Here is an 18,254-nt window from a genome sequence, read left to right on the forward strand (position 1 = left end):
AATCTCCTAGAAAGTATTCCAATTCATAGTCTGTATTCAAACCATTCTCTACTGCCTTCAAACGCACGATCCACATGGCCTGCAGAATGTGCCAATGTTTTTGCATACTACGTACCAAAGCATTAGAAAAACTTGTGTAGCTAGTGATCAGGCATACTTTATCCACTTCCTTTGCCCTCTTCCGGGTCATTTTTAATGTATCATCCCTTGGAATTTTAAGACCTTTATTTTTTGCCAGTATAACATCTTGTGCTCGATAACCTCTTTGAATAAAACGGGTACCGATATCCAAAATACATTTATGAAAATCCATGTCCATACTACGATTACATCTGGCACACAACATCTCCCCAAATGGTATTGATCTGATCTGGTGTAGGGGGTGTGCACTTGATGCATGTAGAATGACATTACAGGAAGTTGCTTTATGATACAGCCTGCTTTGTATAACATTATCTTCAATGAATAGTTCCACATCCAAAAAAACTATACTCGTTTGACGATATTGATACGTAAATCTAATATTTACATCATTTGTATTGAGATATTCACAAAATTCCATCACTCTACGCATAGTGCTTGTTCAGATCATGAAACACTCATCAATGTATCGACCCCAGTATAAGATGGAAGTGTTCCACCGGGTGCCTCCCAGGCCCCAGAGCCACTCCTCCTCCTCCAGCCACCCCATAAAGAGGTTTGCGTTGGAAGAAGAGAACCTCGAGCCCATAGCCACCCCTTGTTTCTGTCTATACCACTCTTTCTTAAACAGAATTTTTTTTTTTATTCAAAATCAATTCCACTATAAATAACAGCAATTCCATATGTTCCCATAAGCTGACTGATATTGTGTGAAGAATGTGTGGCAGTGCATTTAAACCTAAGTTGTGTCTTATAGAGGTATATAATGCAACAACATCTCATGTAACCATGATCATGCTAGAGTCCCATTAAACATCACTCAACAGGCTCAATACATGCTTATTGTCCTTGATGAATGCTGGAAGATTCGATACAAAGGGTTGTAAAAATGCATTGTTATATTCTTTCCATGGGTCCTCCTACACCAGAAAATATGGGTCTACCAAAAGGGAAAGGCAGATCTTTATGAATCCTAGGCAAGGTGTACAAACAGGGATACCAAGGATGGTCCACCCATAAATACATGTACTCATCTTTATCCAGTTTCTCATAGGAAGTGTGAGACCTGGCATCCTTGGCGTGGTCTCCCCTGTCTTTTCTGCCTCTGCTTCCCATGTTTTGACTGTGAGCTGGACGCTGTTTTTGCTGTTTTCAGTACTCTGGACACTTTACCACTGCTGACGAGTGCTAAAGTGCGAGTGCTCCTGTGTAAAAATGTATGTATAATTGGCTTTTCCGTGATTGGCACATTTGATTTACTAGTAAGTCCCTAGTAAAATGCACCAGAGGTGCCCAGGGCCTGTAAATCAAATGCTGCTAGTGGGCCTGCAGCACTGGTTGTGTCACCCACATTAGTAGCCCTGTAAACATGGCTCAGACCTGCCACTGCAGTGTCCGTGTGTGCATTTTTAAACTGCAAATTCAACTTGGCAAGTGTACCCATTTGCCAGGCCTAAACCTTCCCTTTTCATACATGTAAGGCACCCCTAAGGTAGGCCCTAGGTAGCCCCATGGCAGGGTGCAGTGTATTTTAAAGGTGGGACATGTACTGATATGTTTTATATGTCCTAACAGTAAAATACTGCCAAACTCGGTTTTCACTGTTGCAAGGCCTATCCCTCTCATAGGTTAACATGGGGGCTGCCTTTAAGTATCTGTAAAGTGCAGTTTCCCTTTGAGCGTAGATAGCGATGTGGAGCTTGGGGGTCTCTGAACTCACAATTTAAAGATACATCTATTAGTGAAGTTGGTTTTTAGATTGTTAGTTTGAAAATGCCACTTTTAGAAAGTAGGCATGTTCTTGCTTAAACCATTCTGTGACTCTTCCTGTTTGTAGATTCCCTGTCTGGATCAGACTGACATTTGGGCTGTTTGTGACAGTGACACACAGGGAGCCTGGGTGTAGCCTGCATATCCTGATGAGGCATCTGAGCTGAAGTGGAGGGAGGAGCAGTCACTTGCACCTGAATGGGTTGTGCCTGCCCTCACACAATGCAGTCTCCAATTTCCTGGTGTGTGTCTGGGGCCTGGCATGGGCAAGGCAGGATCTTATGAACAACAGAGACTTTCTATCTTCAAATCATTATACAAATCAAATCTATCTTTGGTCTACAGACATCGCCAATGTACATACCGCAGAAACCTAAACCCTTGCTCAAGAGTGATATCATATCTGGAGTGAGTATATTTTCTGATAAGTTGACTACATTAACTCCTTGACCTGTGATCAGCCCTACTTCTTCTTGTCCTAAGATCTTGTTTTCATAACAATTCTCCCTCTGGTAGCTCCCTCCTCTCTTTCCTCTCCTGGTTTTCTTGTGGGGTCTCCCCTTCTGTTCTGTCATTGGTTGCCTCGTTTGATCCTCTGTACCGCCCGTAAAAATGTGTTGTCATGAATCAATTTATTAGGTCTAGATTTCCCCTCATCCCTGTCCGTTTCACTGTCACTGGTAGGTGGTGCACTGAAGGAAGCAGAATCTGAGCTAACAGATCTTATCTCCTGTGTCTCCTTATTATCTGTCTATATCAAATAATCATATTTCCTGGAGAAAGTAAATACCCTTCCACACCAGTAATCAGCTCCATCTCTTTTCAACTTCTATGTTTAATCTCATCTCGATGTCTCAGTAAAATATCCTTAAGGAATTTGTAATTCTTGGTAGTAGGTTCACAGGGTGTGATTTTGGTGGTGGTACAATAGATATTTGTTGAATGTCTTTACGAATAGAGGTCTATGTGTATTATTTTCAGCACTGACAAAGTCATAGGGTTAATCCCGTTGACAAAACGCGTGTTGGCTGAAAATTGACTACATCCTATGATTGGATGGAAATTTAGTGTATATTGAAACAAAGATGTTGCTTTACCTAATGACCATGAAAAGGAATGGAACTGGCCAATAATAACAAGCATTTGCAATGCAATGGGTCTTGCGTTTGCTCGCGTTATAGCTATTAGCATTGTAAGCTCCTAACCAGACTTTTCTTGCCACATAAACTAATAATGAAAAGTAAAACAGTTTCACATATGCGAGTTGATGGTTGCCATGAGCATGAAGGAGACTCGCAGTGAAACTTATTGGCAAAAGTGCAAATATCCATGTAACAGGGTCTATGTCATGCAAAGCACTCAACTTCTGCCCAGCGAGATCACGCTGCACAGGAAATGAAAAGATAAATTAGTCCAGAAACTAGCTGAAAGCACGGAGCCTCGTATGTTTTCAGTAGTTTACCGGTGCACTCAAGGAGGGCTAAACACCGGAAAAGGCATGACGTATGCATGCCTTTCACAAATGGAATCAATTGATTTTCAAAAAGGCAAGCCCAGAAATCAGTGAAAGTGATGGGCTTGACATGGGCGTGGTGAGAGGCCCACAGAGAGATTACAACATGGTCCAGAGAGCTTGCACGCGCTCGACCCTAAAAACACCATTGAGAAGATATAAAGTGTTCCAGGACTTTCTGTTGAAGTGGTGTGTGCCCTAAAAAGTGTATCTACTGTAACAATATACCTAAAGATAGAAAGAAATTATAACAAAACAAGCTTTGTACCTGGCTGGCGGTCCCTGCTGTTCATAGATTGGGGATTTAGCGAAAGGCAGCAAAGGCGAACTAAGGAGTGAATGAATGATGGCGGGGCGTCAGGGGGGAAATCAGTTAAAAGTTGGAGGAGAGGCTGACAGTTACATGTATGTAGTTTCAACATGGCAAGGAAATGTGCAACATTTATGCAGATAAAAAAATGTATTAAGTGCTAATGCTCTTTGCCAATATTTCACTTCCAGTCAGGAAGCCAGTATAGCACAACACAAAATCCTGAAAAATCCCAAAACAATTGCTCATTGTCACTCTCTTTTGGCTTGAACCATGCTCTGAAATCGCACTAACGAGACATATTCAGCATAATGTGCAATTTTACTGACCTGCAACATGCACAGCTATTTCACAGCTGAGACACCAAGAGAGTTCACTCAGTGGGCCATTATCCTGACTTGACTCATGCATTACTACTACTAAGACACAAGGAGAGTTAACTTAGTGGGCCGGTATCGTGACTTGCACATGCACTCTTATATCACTATTAACACACCAAGCAAGTTCATTCAGTGGGCCTTTATCCTGACGTGACTCCTGCATTAACATATCACTACTGAGACACAAAAAGAGTTCACTCAGTGGGTTTGTATTATGACTCTTGAACTAGTATATCACTACTTAGACGGCAAGGGGCAAATCCATGAAAAGTAGCACTGCACCTGGTGCAGCCCACTTTTCTTGTGCCCCTTAACGCCCCCCTAACACCATCATGTGTGCACTGTATTTAACATACAGCGCACCATGGCAGTAGTTAGGGAACTAGCGTCAGAATTTTTGACACTAGTTCGGCCTTTGCATGATTAGCATCACAAATTCAGGCACTTATCCGGCAAAGCACCCAGAGTCCCATTCTAACTAATGGGGGCCTCCTATTAAGTGCTGAAATAAATGATGCAAAGAAATCTCTTTGATTTCTTTGCGCCATTTTTTCAGCCCCCCTAACAGAGGAAACACCCCCTTTACATACATTATGCCTGGTGCAGGCACAATGTAGCGCAAAGGGTTACATGCATGCATGGCACCACTTTGTAAATATGGCGCAGCATTTTTGACCATGTAACGCCACATTAGCATAAAAAAATACACTAATGTGTCGTTAGAATGGCGCTAGGCCCTCTTACATCTGGGTCCAAGAGTGTTTACTCAGTGAGCCTGTATCATAACATGGCTCATGCATTAGTATATCACCACTGAGATACCAGGGAGGTTCACTCAGTGAGCTTGCATCATAATGTGATTCATGTACTAGTTTATCACTACTTAGACACCAAAATAATTCACTCAGTGGGCCTTTATCATGATGTGACTCGTGCACTAGCATATCACTACTGAGACACCAAAAGAATTTACTCTGTGGGCCTTCATTGTGACGTGACGCGTACCCTAGTATATCATTACTGAGACACCAAGAGAGTTTACACAGTGAGCATGAATCATGACGTGACTTGTACACTAGTATATGAATAATAAGACAGCTACAGAGCTCCTGCAACACACCAATACTGATTTGGCTCAGGTACTGGGCTCCAGGCACTAACCTCCCAAAAAGAGTTCTTCCATGGCACATCAGTGCCTGGCCTCTGTTATACTTTTGTACTGCAGTAATGGCACATCTACGGAGCTCTCACATAGCTCTCGTGCTCGGGTTAGTAGTTAATACTGCTTGCAGAGATCTCACTTTACACGCCTATTTAAGCAGCATTATCATGTCGATAATGAAACATCGAAAGAGCACTCTCTCCTCATTTCTGGCATTATCTGTACCAATAATAACACATCCAGAGACCCGAGACAAGGGACTCTTGTTCCGTCTTGTGGGTGCATGCTTCAATCTCACTACAAAGACACTTAGAGTATTTGTATCTCACTAAAGTCAATTAAGAGGGGAGTTTAAGCAAATCTAGCTTTCTGGTAGACAGCTCAAGGGGTAAAACACATGCTGCAGATATCACCATAGCCTGCAGAATAACAGCTTTGAGAATTTAAAGGGCTGGCTCTGCTTTTCTTCCTTCAGAGGCTGATATCACTCATAATATTGAGTTAGGTAATATTAATACATACTTTAACTGATTCACATAATTCCCTTTAGACAGACGCTCCAGGATTTCGCAATTTGTTTCAAAATCACGAAATCTGCAGTTTTGTAAATAGCCTACACTTTTTACAATAGTGCCCGCAAAAATTGGCGAAATTAAATAGCCCCTGGGTCCTTCATGTGCATCATGGGTGGGGGCCAATACTTGATAAAGATTAATGTCCCCCTGCACCCTCCACCCAGAGGGCACTCAAGGGGGGGGCATTCGTTTTTATGAAGTTTTGGGCCTGCTGCCCAAAAGGCATGTGGCGGTCCCAGGGGACTTTTATTTTTTTTATTGATAAGGGTCCGCTGCCCACACGGCACGCCGCATGCCGTAATCATAAAAAATAAAAAAATCACCCCTCGGCCCGCAGAGTGCCTTGTGGGCCAAAATCTTGATAATAATGAATGCCCCCATGGGCATGCCATGCCGCCCATGGGGCACCTGGGACACTTTCGTTTTGATCAAGTTTTGAGCCCACTGGGAATGGGCGCGCGATGTGAACAGAGGGCATTTATGCCTTTATATGATTAGGGCCTGCCAGCCAAAGGGCACCAATCGAGCAAAGGGGACATTTCTTCTTTTAAATGATTAGGGCCTGCTGCCCATGTGGCGGGCCTAGGAGACATTCAGTTTTATCAAGTTTCAGGCTCAGCAGCAGGCACAAAACCTGATAGAAATAAATGCCCCTGGGCTCGCTGCGTGCCTCGTGGGCGTCGGGCCCAAACATCTGTTTGTGGTATAAGAAGTGTTTACCATAAAGGCTACATGTTCAAGTCTCAATAGAATAGCTCGGGAGGTGGGGTGAGGGGCACTGTGCGCAAGTATGCTGTAGAGATAATTTTTTAGTCTGTAGGTCACAAGTCATCATCAATAAGATGCTCTGTGCTAAATGGACCTGCGGGAAAGTGGCTTGTACAACCTGCAATGCATATGATCCCTTTCTGGTTAACACATTTATTAGGTCAAGGGATGTTGCAGGTATCTCTGTGTCAACTACAACTGTTTGCCCTTGCACCCACATCTGTAATATGATACAGGCAAATGCATTCCCGTATTTGCAATGACTGTGCAATATACAAATAAGCATAGCCCACGTAGGCAGGCTGAAATGTGCTCCAATGCAGTAGATATTATAGAAGATACCTCACAAGCCTCTGCAGACCCTTCTGTATTAAATAACGACCCTGGGTGTGCATAAAAAGACCACACATATCAGATGTAGTCCTAGGCACTTTTATAGGCAAAGTTATGGACGAGAGCAAATGTACAGTTTTTACACTTTCTGTAGAGGGAAAGGAAAATATAGATAGGCACAACAACGTTATTTGTCTGAAAGTAATTTAAACCCATGCTAATAAGATTTTTTGGAAACTGTTGGCAAGGTCACATTTTTCTAATGTTTTTCATAATAATAAAGGGAGTAAAATTTCAGTAGGAGAATGGGCTGACTATGTCAGGGAACATATATAGTCTTATGGAGAGACAGATAGTGAACATAGGTCATTCATCCCTAATGCTGAAATAAGTTGCTAGGGAAGTACTAGATGAAATGAAGAATACAAGTTTGAGGCCCTGATAGAGTGATTTCTGCCATTTTAAAATGTTATGTTCAAAGGTGGTTCATATGTTTGGTGCAGGCAGATGAGGGTAATACAGTGGTCCTATCTATGAAAAGGAGACACAGTACACCTAGTGAATATCAGTTAATATCCTTGGTAAATGTTAAGTTTGAATGTTACACTTTTTCAGATTGTGTATTTTGCTGGCATTGTGTGCTGTGTCACTGACACTCACTGTCACAGTGCATGTGTTATGTCCCTGTAGCCATAATATAGAATTGATCGCCTTGTCATTGTATGATGGTAAAGGAAATGTATCAGTGACGTGGAAATGAAATGTCATAAGAGGACTACAGTGAGTTTGAATTCCAACCATGAGTAGGACTCGTATGGCCCCAGGAACACCATGGCCCATATTTAAACTTTTTTTGTGCCGCATTTGCGTCATTTGTTTTCACAAAACTGGCGCAAACTTACCAAATATAATTGTATTTTGTAAGTTTGCACCGCTTATGCATCAAAATGTGACGCAAATGCGGTGCAAAAAAAAGGATAAATATGGGCCCATGTGTCCGGGCTGGCAACAATTTAAAACGCTCCAGAAATGCATCTTAACCTATTTCTTTACATGAGCTATCCCACCCATAAGTGTGTGCTGTAAGCATGAGGAGTTGGGTGCTTAATGTATTAAACTAGGTTTTGCTAAATATAAAAAAATGTATGTCCCTACAGTGAACAGCTGTCTGGATTTCATTAAGGAGCAAGCAAGGGAAAGAACATCCGTGCAAGAAACTTCAAAATAGTTACAGACAGTCAGGCTGAAGGAGGGGATTGAAGACCATGGAGAATCTGTTCATGGCAGCTGCCCACAGAAACACTTAGGAGGTCAGAGATAGTCAGTCCCTGGGTCAAGGCCAGCAAAGCAACACATTAGTTGAAGGTTTCCATAAAAGAGATCAGAACTGGCAAGATGGTGCCATGCAGTTTCTTATGGTCTGTATGGCTCATGATCTTGCTAAGTCCATAATTGACGTGCATCTCACTCCTCTGTGGTTTTATTCTTTCCCTTGGATCATATTCCTTTTTGTTACCCTTTGTGTGTTCTACATTTCCTTCTACATAAAGTCAATACCAGACGGATAAACACCATCAAGGCCATTGGTCTCTTTGGCATCCTCGGTACTGGTTCCTTCAGGATCCTAGGGCATTGACAGATACTTACAGGGCTTGTCATTGCTCAGTCATCAGAAGGACCCAATGAGTCATTCCTGGCCTTCTCTGATATTGAACTGCTATCTGCTATACTAGGATTCCATGCAGACCAAGATGTTACAATTCTCTGTCATTACCTATGCAAGTACCAAGGGGCCATTATGTGGTGTCAGACGTGTTTTGATATCTTTACATATCCTACATACATATACATATGTCACGAATATCGGTGGATTAACTTCTAAATTTAGTGCACTGTATCCCCTCATGGGATGGGACAGCTACCAAGTGCTGGGTGTCACTTTTACACTAAAGTGAAAAACTTTCCACATTGAAGACTGATTGTGAATAAAAGGCTACTTTCCAATTTCAGCCAGGAAAATGCTATACACTGGTTTAAAAGTGTCTGTTCCTTTTTAGCAAAAAAGTAATTCTGTGGTGAAAGCAAATTTTGGTATCTGTGGCTGAAAGGTAATTTAAAAATTATACATTTGCTGCCTGAAAATCTACCAGTAATTAAATTGGTTCTGCTGGCCTTCCAATCTCTCCAATTGCAATAATTAGCATCCCAACTAGGTATGACACACATGGCCCCCAGAAAGAATACACCAAATTCTAAAGGCAGGCAGAATGTTGTAGGGTAATCAATGACAACTTACCTCAGGTGTACCATTTGACAGGAGAAAGAAACAGGCAACATCCAAAATATCAGAGCAGAGACCTGCCATTTGATATTACGAGTGGCAAAAACCTTTCATCCCAAGATGATGTCAGGCATTCGTCTCTGCCCACATCTGGAGGGAAAGCTGTTTCAAAATCCGAATGGGAGTGGGGGTGGCTCCACAATTCCATAACACTGGATAGACCTAAAAATCCAGAGGCAGGAGACTGACTATATACATCTTGACTAGAGTCCTTTAGGAAGATTTATGGACAAGCAGGACAGGAAGTGCTGAAAAAAGAGGATTCATGTTTGATTAACACAAGAAGATCTCATAGGATCAACGCCACCTTCCCACACTGGTCCAAGGACAGTTTGATGAACTCAGACAATTTAAGCAAGGCAGTCTCCATGTTCTACTTAAGGGAAAATCAAGACTGACTAGAATGCAGCAACTTATTACTTTCCAAATAGTTAGAAAGCTGCTTATTAATTATTTTTTCCAAAATATAGCAAACACTAGAAGCAGGGAAATGGGTCTGATATTCACCAAAACACTGGGGTCAGCAGATTGCTTTATTTCAGAATTGGAGTTTGTCCTGTTTCCATCTTATAGGAAAGACTGTGGATAACAAAGTATTTAAAAACACTTGTTCAGGAGGGGATTAACCACTTACACTACTTTAATAAGCAAATCTGTAGGACGGGGATCAAGTGGAGAACCTGACTTCAGATCATAAATAGCAACTTCGGATTTCTTTAGGGAATTGAATTAAACTGATCTAAAGAGCACTATCAATGGACAATATCCAGATCCCTGGGTTCTTCAGGACCAACCGGGACCAGGGTCAAAGCCAAGTTAGTCTGAAGTTTACTGCTTTTATCTTCAAAATACACTGAAAGTTTCTTGCACAGTTCCTGGAGATGGAAAAGACCACTACTGCAAGTTACAGGAGATGGAATGTTCTAAACAATTTAAACAAATTCCTGTGGTTCATTGTCCGCAGTAAAAATGTTCTTATCAAAGAACAAGATTTTGACAGACTTGACTGCCAAAGGTACTTCTGAAGGCTGATATATGAGGTTTGCTGTCCTCCGTGTGATAGTGTTTACACCAATGTCTCTCTGTCTTTTTACAAATTCACTTTGTAAAAAGTAACAAAGGAGCAGAGAAGCCCTGGGGGCATGTTTTATGACAGGTACGAGGTGTTAAGCTATCAACAGCCATTAGGAGCCTGCACTTCACTACTTTTACATATAGGTTGCTGAGAGAGGGGCAATGAGCAGGAAAGTAGATTAATAAAATTATTAGCCTTGATAATATTATAGGTCTGGTGGCTATTAGGATCAACCCTAATACTCAATCAACATTTTGGTCCTGATGTAGAGTTTGGCAGACAGGTTACGGTGTCACAAACATGATGGATATCTCTTCCTCTGTATTACAGTCTCCATAAGCAATAATGAGACCGTAATATGATGAACAGGATGTCAGTCAAGTTTGTGACAGAGTAACACCCTCTGCCAAACTCTAAATCAGTCCTTCAGTGCCTTTCGGCCACTGAAATTTAATGCAAAAATGATTGGACGAGAGCATTCTTTAATGTACATAGAGGAATTAGAGAAGATGAGGTCAATAATATGACCAGGTTGGGATGGACAATAGTTGACAATGGACAATGGTTGAGAAAGGTTGAGAGAAGGCATTTTATCAAGCATAGTAAACATATCATGACCAGAGGTACAATCAGCATGAATATTGAAATCGCCTAATACAACAAAATGTGCTTACTGCACAGTAAAATGGGCCAGAACATCCTTAAGCAACTTAATGAAGTCACCAGGACAACCTGGTGGTCAGTGAACTAATGCACCTGCTAAAGACCTCTGAGTAGAAAAGATAAGGTAAAAGCCCAAAGCCCTGCCCCCTAAGATCATTCACCGTAAAAGTGGTACACTGATGTACTTGTTTACATATTATTGCCACCCTCCTCCTCGCCTATTGGACCTGTCCAAATGGCAGTAACTATAACCACTGGAATAGAAGCCAGAATATTGGGAAAAGAGTAATAAGTAAACCAGGTTTCAGTCTTAAAAAGAATATCTGGATATTTATCACATACAAAATTAAAGATAAAAGCAACATACTTGTGAAGTGAGCGAACATGGATTAGAAAGGGTGAGATGGAGGGAAACTCAGTACGCTGTACACCAACATTCTTAGCATCTATTCTTTTCTAACTCCGACTACTAGAAATGCCCTGGAGACTGCCTCTCTCTTTTAGCTTTTTCGCCCGTATTTATTTAGTAACCCTTTAAAGATTCCCCCCAAGTCAATCATACCTAAATACTCTCATTGTGTCTCAAGGTATACTCAGTCACTGAACTCCAAACCTGAAGGCCATGGTTTGGTTTTCTGATATACGAAAATCATTTTCTTGGACTCTGCGATCAGAATTTCCCTATCTGTTCATGTAAGCTGAGAGGCCCTATATCATCGCCACCTTTGTTTCAGTATTTCATGCGAACATGGCATTCTGGAGATGTGGATGAAAATCCATTCCATACTCTGGTGGTATCTGAGTAACTGAAAGCACCAAACATTTGTCTAAAGAAATGTTTGCGGTCCAGAATAACTGTGACCTGCCCCATATCGTATATAGATAACCTAACCAGAAGTTAGACAACATAAATGCAAGTACCAGGTAGTCTAGGCTTTTTCTAGTATGCTCAGTGTAACCATAGATAAAAAATAAACCGATACCTTATTGACCATTGCAGATCTTTATGGACAGGAAGGAGCATAGTGGTTGCCTATTAAGATATGAACTATTTTTCACTTACTAAAGTGAAAATTGATCTGTTGAACTTATAAATCATTAGTTTTGAAAAGTGAAGTTGAGTAGTTCATTATTCATTCAACTTTATAATGATTTAGCCCATCAAAATGTGTGTTGTTTTACTATTTGAAAAAACATACCACTGGTAAGAGTTTCAGTACTATTAATATAATGAGAAAAGTGCCCTACACCTCTTCTTAAATTGATATATAGTCGAGAAGCTGGAGAAAGATCGGTGGTGCGGATTTTATTTCTGCTGGTAATAACTATTTGTGGTAAAATTTGCACAGCTCATAAGTCGGACCCCTGCACAAACAGGGGTTTGTAGTAGGGTCATAATTATCAGGTCTACTAGTAATCATGGCATTAGAGCCATAAAGGGTTAAGCCATATTCAGTAGGCTCAGCTACATGATTCATATTGTATTATACCTGAAAAAATGATACTTGCATTTAATGCAGGGCACAACTGCTGAATTGTTATACAGCATGCCACAAAAGTGTTTAAAACTGTGGAATGAAATGTACAAATATTTTGTTCTTAACCATTTGGATTCGCGATGTTATTCAGTGGGGCTCTGAAGTAGGGGGGAAAGTTAAGTGGGCCAAGGATTCCCATTTTAATATTTTGTTATGCTACTGACTTCACTGGCTAACATTCCTAGAAACCTGTGGAAGCTTCTATAACTTGTAATTCTGATTCATAGTCTTTGCACCAAGATGCTTAGATTCCAGCGGTCTCAAACTTAACAACGAACTAAGTAAGCAGATATTACTCAAGGTTGAAGTATGTTTACCAGACACTACGAAAATGAACTCTATATCCCAAGACTAATAGAAAAAATGCCTAAAATACAAACTATACACAACAGAGCGAACCATTCTAGAAACATTCATCAAACTAAGTCTGTGGTATCAACATTCGAACATCCCAAAACAGAACAAATTTGGATTGACCCAATGTGTGCAAAAAGTTTGTCTTCCATAGTTTGCATGTTCTGTATTGGAAACGCATCACTCAACTCTTGCAGTCCTACAACAATGTGCTCGTCCTCTGTGAAATAAATGTAGCACAGACTGCTTCAACTTTTATACACAGGTGTTCCAGTGTACATTTTTTTTATTTACAGACTAATGCTGTTTTCAAAGCCTCATAGTTGAAAATGTGAAAAGTATTTTATTTTTGGCCTCGGTGGTAATGACGTTTCAAATGTGGAGCTGTTTTTTTTCCCCGTCTGCATAATTACATGAATGAATGAATAATTGGAAAATAACAAGTATGTGCTCCCAGAGTCGTGGGTGTATAGACCAATATGGTGGCATGCGTAGTCGCCTAATAAAAACTGGTGCAGCCGCAATGGCATTGAGCCTGCATACTGCGTCATCACACCCAAGTCAGTGGTTTCATTTGGATCTCCAGCATAAGAAACAACTGAAAAAGAAAACAAAGTAAGATGGAAAGAGGAAAAAAGGAGGACTAGAAGATATGGAGGGAACTTGGATGCATTCCGACCATCTTCCTACAACTTATACAACTAGACATATTATGGTTTGAAGACCCAGTGAATGCCTAACCCTACATCAGAGACGTTCCTTCTCCCTGTAGTTGCCATCAGGTGTAGTAGATGCTTTCTGATCCATAGGTGTTATGGCCATCAGAAGATCACAACCAACTAATTCTTACACACAAAACACAAATTTGTTCTGAAATCATCGGGTATCAACATCAAATTCCCATCCTATTTCTCACGTACCCCTGGAATACACACCACTGAGGGAGATCCCCCTAAAATGTGTTCTTTAATTTCCCATAACCGCATAAGAACTTTGTGGCTCAAAGTAGCAGATAGCATAGTGACTAGATGTGCTGTCTAATGACTTTTTGTCAACAAGTAACCCCGTTTTAAGTTTGGTTCAGATCCTAATTCACTACCGGGTGAATAAGTTGGGCTTTGTGATTGGGTAAGGGTTATTACATCAGGCCAGCTGAGCTATCCTCCTTGCGCCCAGAGTTTTGGAGAAACTGCCACAAAGGCTAGCTTAATCATATCCCTTGAAAACACTTTGAACTATTGCCACAGTTCGCTAAAAAAAAGCACACATATTAGCTTTATTGTAGTTGCTTGAATCCAAGAGGCCCTCTCTCACCAAGAAACTTTGTGAATAACTATTACTAGAGCAGAGGAAAGGGAGCTGTAAAGAGCAGAAAGAGAGTCTTGTGAGTAGAATGATAAATGTAATTAAGACTCTGAGTTTCTCTGCAGGAACGTTTGACTGTAATAAGTAAAACACTCCTAAAACCTAAAAAAGGAAAATATATCCTACAGTCAGGGTCCCCATCAACTGCTTAATACCTCTGTATTCTGCTTCTTTCTATGATAGCTTAACCCTGAAGCACCTAAGAAAAGCAGCTCTATTTCAAAATTTGCAGAAGCCAAAAATTCCTACGCCTGGTGCTTTAAATGGAAAAATAGAAGTGCAGGTACTCTGTAATAGAGTACCTGCTTGTTTCTGAGAAGTGCCGGTAGTCTCCAATTAAAAGTATTACGTTTTTCCTGAGATATGCCGGTACTCTCCCTCTCAAAATAAAAAAGTGCCGGTACTCAGTACCGGAGAGTACCGGCCCATTTAAAGCACTGCCTACGCCTGTTCCAGCAGATACTAAATTAGAAAATCCAGTTGCTTTAGAGGCTGAGAATTGATGTCTGTTTAGTTGCAGACTAGACAGAAAAATGGGAGAGCAAAGAAAGTGCATCATCTCTCTACTAGCATGTAATGAATGCATAAGTATGGAAGTAAATTGATAAAATAATGCTTGAAGCAGGAGTTAAAATGTGAAAGTGAATTAATACCAAGCTAGATATTGGAAATTGATTAGTAGCTCATTATGAAACTACTAGCATTGAGTGAGTATTTGTTGTAATCCTGACAGTGGCTTTTGAAGTCAGCATTCTGTGGCTGGTGAGATTTTTTAACAAGACACGGTTTCTCTTGAACACCTAAATTCCCCACCAACACCTGAAACAAAGCAAAGTGAGCTACTATTGTATAAAATAGCTATCAGAGAGGGAGAAATTAGCTGAGATTTGGTGGAAGCTGCCCCCACAGAGACAGCTTTCACTTTGTGAATGGTTGCTGCTGACATCAAGTGGGAACAGACAGTGCTCTAAGGGACCACAATATATTCTCCAAGATGTCATTCACTGCTTACTGACGTTTTGCTTTGAAAGCAGTCACTGTGTAATAAGATTCATGGCCTGGTTTTATTATAAAAAAGAAAGTTGGCATGCAGTGAATAAGCATGGAGAGATGAAGGTCTGCTGTTCAAATAGGGTCCTACATCCCTTCCTTCGCAGCGATTCATGGGGATTCGCAAAGCTGCTCCAGCGTCAGAGATGGTAACGTGGCCGGATTTTTTGTGACTCCTGGAGAATGGCATGTTGCACTGTTACTGACTGTGAAGGTAAGCTCACCAACTAGTGACTATGCAAAATACACTGACTGATTTGAAAGCTCACCTTACTACATTATGCCCTCAGGTATTGAAAACCTTTCAATTTGTGAATAATTGAACCATGAGGTAGATGTTTGAGTGAAATTTGTATTTTAGATTAGAGTTTTCGGTAACTTATGAATATAATTTTTTGTTTGCTCATGTACTTGCATTATAGAAAAGTTTGTTTGTTAATGTGTTGTAGTTATAATGTTCAACGTGCTAAAATGTGAAATAAACTAAAAAAAATGAACTGCAAAAGAAAGTGACTGTTTTTTTGGGGGGCAGTAGGGCTTCGTTTTGGAGCTTATAGAACATTGGCTATAAATGACCATCTACATGCAATATATGCTAAATATGAAACCATATAAAAAGTGCCAAACAAGGACATGCTTGGTAGTGGTCTCTTGTAAAAAAGTAAAAAAAATATTTAGTAGCTAGAATTCACTCATATGTTTGCTGCACTTTGGCCAACTAGATCGTATGTAGAAAAATATCAAAAAAGCCAATGCTGTTTCAAAAAATCTTTAATATGTGGCAACCTAGTATCAACACAACAAGAGTAGACAATATGGACATACTTTCCAGCATCTATAAGCACAGAGTGGCTTGCCCTTGGAATTCAATAGAGACATTATAGATATAACTTACACAGTTTCATACGGCATTGTGTCTCATATAATGTTTTCAAGTTTCAAAGTTGTATTTAGTATTGTCTCAGTTATACAAATCTTTGGAAAAAAAGATATAGGAATATACATAGGATTGAATTAATAACTTAAAATGTAATACACTAGTGAAATAATTATGAGTACATAAAAGAAATTGGATATTAATAATGATTGAAAGAATCCTAGAGCTGAAGTTAGTTATAAACTTAAAAGCTTTTTTAATTATTTGTAGAAGGGAAAGAGGAAGGTGGGACTAGGAAGAAAAGAAAGAGAGCACCAAACAATTTAATTATCATTATCATGGAACAGGAAAGTAAAAGAAATAGCCCATATGCCTGTCTTCAGCTTAACATCTCTGGAAGAGATTTATAAAACTAAAGGGGATGGAAACTTAGGAAATTATTTTATCTTCAAAAGTTCTGCCAAAAAAGAACCTTGCACTAGGTCACTATGAGTACACTCACATTGCTAGCATTTGACTATTAATGTTACCAGAAATGTTAGAAAGCAAATATGGAGTTTTATAATGCCTATTAAAAACAAAGAATAGAGTCATATTAGAATTAGCAGCTCTTGATGTTTTATGAATTGTTTTTTGATAAATTTTATGCCATAAAGAGATGGGCCAAGAACAATCCAAGTATTTTTCCCCCAAAACATTTCTGCTCTAGATCTAATCCTTAAGATGTTAGATAAACATGTATACAGATTGGATGCTTTAGGGGTAGAAGACAACATTTGCATAAAAACAGTACTTTTACTTTTCTCATTGAAAATTACCTAAAATTAAATGTGGTTTTAGTGATTTACAGGTACATTTTAAAATAGGTATGGTAATGAAGCTTTTGAGGAAATCAAAATATATTCATAAAAGGAAAAAGGGGTTATTGATGACGTATCAATGTTCAGCCACAATGGAAGAAAGGGATATGAGTTCCTCAATAACTAAAAGGGGCCTGTCAGACACAAAAGGTTTTGTGATATGTTCTGAAGTCAGGGGAGTTGACTCTCCCTTCTTGCTTGATTCTTTTAAGGTTAGAGAGAGAAATTCACAATTTTCACTTTTTTAATAGAATCTTTGGTAGGAGAGAGTAGAGTTTCTTAAAATTTGAAAAAGGAATGCAATCAGGAATCATGGAAATAATCAATATGTCAATCATTGGATTTGCAAAGCACGGCTTATCACCCCTGGGGGTATCCAGGCACTCAGGGATGTCACTGTGCATCAGTAGCTACTCCTCAAAGAGCCATGTCTTGAGCTTTCTCCTGAGGCGAGGTAGGAGAAGGAGCGCCCTTTGCTGCAGCTACGTTAGATTCTTGGAACATGTGTAAGAGCTGTTAAACAAAGGTCCCTGGTTGGTTGGTGGAAGGAGAGTCTGTGGTTGATTAGCTTGGGTCCGATGTTGTGGAGGGCTTTGTATGAGATGGTGAGAGCCTTGAATTTGCACCTATTGTGAACCGGCACTGACAGCCAGTGTAGTCCTCTAAAGTGGGGGTCATATGGGTCCTTCTGGGGAGGTCTAGAATGAGTCTCACTGCTGTGTTCTGGAAGCCATGGAGGAGCTGGGCAGGGAGGCCCACGTAGAGCGCGTTTCCGTAGTCTAGTCTACAGGTGATGATGGCTTGGATGACCGTCTTTCTGGTTTTGATGGAGATCCATTTGAAAATTGTTCGTAGCATGTGGAGGTTGTGGAAGCTGGAGAAGGCCACTTCGTTTATCTGCTGTTTTAAGGTGAGTTTGCTGTCGATGATGATGACGAGGTTGCGTGCATGATCCATTGGGGTCAGTGGTTGACGGAGTGTGGAGGGCCATCAGGAGTCGTCCCCAGGAGTTGCTTACGAAGATGATCACCTCTGTCTTGTCTGTGTTCAGTTTCAAGCAGTGGGATCTCATCCATTTAGGGACTTGTCATGACGTGGCTGAACATGTCTCTAAGGGTGTCCTGGTCTTTAGAAAGGGAGAGTATTAGTTGAGTCCATGGGAACAAACAATCTCAGCCA

General features: G+C 40.4%; 1 protein-coding gene across 10 annotated transcripts in view; it reads left to right on the forward strand.

The window, feature by feature from the left end:
- BDKRB2 (bradykinin receptor B2) overlaps nt 1-18,254 on the forward strand; it is a 441,339-nt gene that overhangs the window by 158,879 nt on the left and 264,206 nt on the right. The window contains exon 2 of one of the 10 annotated variants that reach the window (XM_069208263.1): nt 2,257-2,319. The exons of the other annotated variants lie outside the window; for them this stretch is intronic. The gene's annotated coding sequence lies outside the window, so the exon portion shown is untranslated. The remainder of the gene's footprint in view (nt 1-2,256; nt 2,320-18,254) is intronic. 10 annotated transcript variants of the gene reach the window in all.

The sequence above is a fragment of the Pleurodeles waltl genome, chromosome 9 (assembly GCF_031143425.1).
Source record: "Pleurodeles waltl isolate 20211129_DDA chromosome 9, aPleWal1.hap1.20221129, whole genome shotgun sequence".
Taxonomy (NCBI): Eukaryota; Metazoa; Chordata; class Amphibia; order Caudata; family Salamandridae; genus Pleurodeles; species Pleurodeles waltl.